This window comes from Nicotiana sylvestris, chromosome 6 (genome assembly GCF_000393655.2).
Source record: "Nicotiana sylvestris chromosome 6, ASM39365v2, whole genome shotgun sequence".
NCBI classification, from domain to species: domain Eukaryota; kingdom Viridiplantae; phylum Streptophyta; class Magnoliopsida; order Solanales; family Solanaceae; genus Nicotiana; species Nicotiana sylvestris.
Genome location: NC_091062.1, coordinates 86,054,077 through 86,059,654, shown reverse-complemented (window position 1 = coordinate 86,059,654; position 5,578 = coordinate 86,054,077).

Below are 5,578 nucleotides of genomic sequence, written 5' to 3'. Positions count from 1 at the left end.
GCTGACGCCTTCATGGATCATTTCCTGCCTGCCGAGACAAAGGTAGCCCGTGCAGTTGAGTTTGAGAATCTAAAGCAAGGTAGCAAGAGTGTGTGGGAGTAACACATGGAGTTCGCACACCTATCCAAGTATGCTATTCATATGTTGCCCATTATGGAGGCCAGGGTGCGCTAGTTTGTTTAGGGCCTTAGTTCTTTGGTTATTAATGAGGCGTCTACAGCTGCCTTGAATTATGATATGAACTACGGGAACATGGTGGCATTTTCTCAGGCTACATAGAACCGTAAGTTGAAGAACATAGTGGAACGAGAGGGTAGCAGTAAGGCCCGGTCTGCGAGCAACCTTGGAGGTTCATTTGGTGGTGGTAGATCAGCATCCAGGATAGGGTCACCAGGGCCATCCCAGTCTTTTGCTCAATCTTCAGCCAGTGCACTACCAACAGTGCCCATTCAGCAGCAACAGTAGAGTCGTTTTAGGCTCAGTCAGGGCAACAGGGGATCCCACCAGCAGGGTAGGTTAGGAGGGAGATTCCAGCAGCAACGGAGGCCCCCATGCCCCAGGCGTGGGAAGATGCACTTTGGAATTTGCTATATAGACCTACCCATATGCTACGAGTGCGGATTTAGGGGTCATATTCAGAAAGAGTGTCGTTCGTCCCGCTAGGGTGCGGTCATGGGCACAACACATCCATCCAATTATACATCTGCTACATCTTCAACACCCCCTCCAGCTCGAGGCACTCTAGCACCCGTAGGGCGTGGTACAGCTAGGGTGGTGCACAGAGTTCGGGAGGACCCATCTGTTTCTATGCTATGAGTGGTCGCCAGAGTGCAGCGGTTTCTCCAGATGTTGTCACAGGTATATTGACACTGTCCAATATCATGATGTGTATGCTCTTATTGATCATAGTTCCACTTTGTCCTATGTTACTCCTTATATTGCTATGGAATCCGGGATGGAACCAGAACAACTTCATGAGCCGTTCTTCGTATCTACTATAGTTGGTGAGTGTATTATGGCCGCATGAGTTTATAGAGATTGTGTTGTCACATTGCGTGGTCAAGATACTATGATCGATCTCATTGAATTGGGGATGGTTCATTTTGATATAATAATGGGGATGGATTGGCTTTACTCATGTTTTGCCAAGCTCAATTGCCGAACTAGAACTATGAGGCTTGAATTTCCAAATGAGCAGTTGTTGAATGGAAGGGGAATAGTGTGGTACCAAAGGGTAGGTTTATTTCTTACCTTAAGGCCACAAAGATATTAACTAGGGATGTAGTTACCATTTGGTCTGGGTCACAGACACTGATGCTATGACACCTACACTTGAGTCTATGCCAGTTGTGAATGAATTTCTAGTTGTCTTTCCAGATGAGATCCCTGGGATCCCACAAGATTCGGGGATTGATGTGATGCTAGGCACGCAGCCTATATCTATTCCACCTTACAGAATGGCACCAGCATAATTGAATGAGCTAAAGGAACAATTGAAGGATTTGTTAGAGAAGGGTTTCATCCGACCGAGTGTATCACCTTGGGGCTCATTGGTTCTCTTTGTAAGAAAGAAGGATGGATCGCCACAGATGTGTATTGATTATCGGCAGCTCAACAAAATCACAACCAAAATAAGTACCCACTAACAAGGATAGATGATTTGTTTGATCAATTATAGGGTGCTAGGTACTTCTCCAGAATTGATTTACGGTTCAGGTATCACCAATTGAAGATAATGGACCAGGATATTCCGAAAACAGCTTTCAGGACCTAGTATGGGCACTTTAAATTTTTGGTAATATCTTTCGGGCTAACAAATGCCCCGGCAGCTTTCATAGATCTTATGAATTGAGTCTTCAAGCCTTTTCTTGACTCTTTTGTGATAGTGTTCATTGGCGATACTCTTGTGTATTCACAAAGTCAAGAGGACCATGCCGATCATCTCAGGGCAGTTCTGCAGACTCTTCATCATCACCAATTGTATGCAAAGTTTTCAAAATGTGAATGTTAGCTTGAATCTGTCACATTCCTGGGTTATGTAGTCTCCAGAGAAGGAATTAAGGCTGATCCTCAAAAGATTGCAGCGGTGAAGAATTGGCCTAGACCTACAACTCCAATAGAGATTCGTAGCTTCTTGAGCTTAGTAGGGTGCTACAGGAAGTTTGTGGAGGGGTTCTCTTGCCACTCCGTTGACTAAATTGATGCAAAAAGTGATTAAGTTCTGTGAGCACGTGATTTTTACCCTATGTGAATTACTCTCATAAATTCAAGAAAAATGATTTTTTTCCATTATTTGCAATTTCGTAGATTTTTGTAGCATTTTTCATTATTTGCTTGCATTTGTATGCGCACATTTATTTTATTTAAGTCATGAAAAAATACAAATAATACATTGAATTTGCATTTGAGATTTAATTTGGCATTTTTGAATTAATTAGTAATTTAGTTGCTTTACAAAAATGGAAGAATAAAAAAAATAACTCATTTTTACGCTTTTTAATTTGAGTTTCGAATTTTGGGAGTTTTTCTTTCAATTTTGTATTCAATTATTTGTGGTAATTGTTAGTTAGAGTTAATTAATTTATTGTGGTAAGATTATTTGATTTAGGAATTAATTTAGGTTTTTATTTTTAGTTTTAATTTAAAGGAAAATTGGAAATTAAAAGAAGAGGAAAAGAATGAAAAGAAATCTAATTTTTGGGCTTTTGCAATTAAATTTCCCAGCCCAAGCAATTTTCCACCCAATACCCGGCCCAACCCATGCCTGACCCGGTCCGGACCCCCCTCAAACGAAACGACGTCGTTTCGATCAGCGGCGATCTGAGCCGTTGATCTCCACTTGATCGAACGGCTCGGAACTAAAGCCTGGGGAGTATATATATGTCCGAACGCACCCCCCTCATTTCATCGTCCCAACACCCCCGACTTCAGAAACCTGCCCCCCCAAACCCTAGTAGCTGCCCCAGAATTCCCCACCGTCCGGTGGCAGCGCCGGCGTCCAATCGCCACCAAATTAACACCATGAACTCCCTTCCACCTTCCCATCCCAAATCTCCAAACAGTTCCTCTCAAATCCCGCTCCATCGCCTCGAATCTCAGATCTGAGGTCGGCACCTAAAACCCTAAAAATTCCCAAATCCACCCAGAATCACACCATGCAACCCCTCATCTCCTTCCTGCCTCAAATACATGTTTGTTTCATTTCAAACTGGTCCGTCAGTGGTAGAGCAGAAGTCCGGATAGCCAAGTCTCTCCCTGGGTTCCTTTCTGGCTCAACAAGGTCGAGTGAACCCAAAACCGTCATTAATCGTTTGTCTTTTGTTAAGGACAACCGATTAATGACCGTCAAAGGTTCACTGTCTTCTTCAAGGTTTGTTCGAGTTCATGCAGTTCTTGCCAAAGCAGGTTTGGGATAATTTCCTTTGCGTCGATTGGTTTCCTTTTGATCTTTTCTGTTTGTTTGCTTGGTTGTTTGTTTTTCTAGTTTTCGTCCTTCAAAAGTTTCGTTTCTTGCTTAATTGCATTATGTTCTGGTTGTAAATTCGTTAGTTAGCTTGTTTGCTTAATTGTTAATGACAATCGGCTTCGTAAGGTTTGAGTTTAATTTGGTTTCAATTCATGAGATTTTCTTCTTTCTGCTAGGTTTCATTTCACATTTGTAAATTAATTTTGGGACTAAAGCATTGAGATTAGTCAAGTATAGTTCATCGTTCGCATTAATTCTTGTTTCAAGAACATTTTCTGAATTCATTGTTTATGTGTGAAGGATATTCAGGCTAGTTCTTCATAATTTCAATAGTTGTTTTGAATTTCAATCCGTTTGAAAGTGTCAGCTCGTTTGTTTACTGTTATTGTGATTGTGAGCATTCAGAATTTAAGGGGGATAAGTGAATAATGGGGATCTTTAGGGGATAATTTTGGAGATTGTTTCAACTTGAAGAATCTTTAATAACTGATGGGAAGATTCCTAAATGGACAGCTGCCCAAAATGGTTAGGGAAAACAGGCTGTAAATTGAAAATATCTGAAGGAAATGGACAGCTGTCCAAAAAATCAGTTTTAAAAGATGCCCTATGAGGGTATTTTGGGAAAATCTAACTGCCTTGCCTTGGAAGGCACACAACAGACCCTCAGCCTTTAAAAGGAAGCCTTCTTCTCATTCAAGACAGTTTTTACACCTTAGAGAGACTGGAAAGAAAAAGTAATTGATTTTCTTCTGAAATGTCCTAAAAATGTTAGAAATTGTTTGAATTGGTTTTGGTTTTGACTCCCTGAATCCTTGTTACTCTGGAACTTTTCCTGAAAATAGTTTCCAAGTCATGCATCTGGCTAGAAACCTGGCTTTAATCTGGTTTTAGAAGTTTGGTTTGAACTGCTGGAAGCTGATTTTTGGAAGTTTGGGGTTGGGTTCAATTGTACAAACACTGTTATATTGCTGCTGATACTGCCCTGTGGCTAATGATCCCTTATTTTCCCTAATTTCTTTGTTTTCTAGGTATATTTTGGGAACCATAGGCAACATGTGAATGTGAATCTACACTTTGGATATGAAACCCTTGAGATGCAAGTTATATTTCAAGTTTACTTCTACTATTTCATCTACTGCTGCATTATTAAGTCTGTAATCATATATTATGCATGTTTAGTATAGCCCTTTCTCATATTGCTGAATATCGTAAAGTGAATTTATGTTTACCTGTCAGTTTGATTCTGGCGAAGTATGAGTGTGAGGTTTGGACTCAAGTAAATTAAAGTTTCATATCATATAGTTTCGAAATGCTGAAATGGTATTTGGACAATGTGTGCTATGGGATAACTGTAATAGTATGTCTGTTCACCGGTGGAACTGTACAGTTTGTGATTGATTGTTGAACTTACATAGGCTAGTTTGTTCTAGTTATGCAATCCCATGGTATCCTGTTAGCGTGAGTTTTGGTGCTTTCAATTGAGAACTTCAAATTCAGCTTAGCTTTCTGTTTAACTGCAACAGGCTGTTTAAGTTGATAGTTTTTCTTTGATATTTTTGGCTTAACGCCATATTTTTCCCTTGTCGTCAATTTGGGGTTGGCATGGACATGCAGCAGGTAGCACATCGAGATGGGCCTCTTGGGCCATTAGGCTGCATTGCCATCTCTCTGGCACGTTCCTGGGCCAATGCTCGTCGTTCAAATAAAGAGGCCATACGAGTCTAAGGCAGACTCAGGCCCAAATCACGTTGAGATTGCTTTCTTTTCTTTCGAAACTGTCTAGTTAAATCTAGTATTTGATATGTTGATTCGGCAAAAATGGTTAAGGTTAGATAACGTGAGTTACTGTAACCAATGGTCTTGTTCACAATGCAAAGTTATAAAATTGTAGATTCGGTGATGTACTGAATTATCTTTAATCATTTGTAGCATGTCTTTCCAGTTAGCTTTTCTTGAGAACCTTTTCATGTGATCAAGTTTTTGGATAATCGTAGGGGGGCTGGAGATAGTTATCCAATTTTATACCATATGTCAGTCATTAGACTATAGGAAGCTAACTATTGTGAAGTGGCTTAAGTTTGAACAATACCGTCACCTTTCTATTAGTAAAAC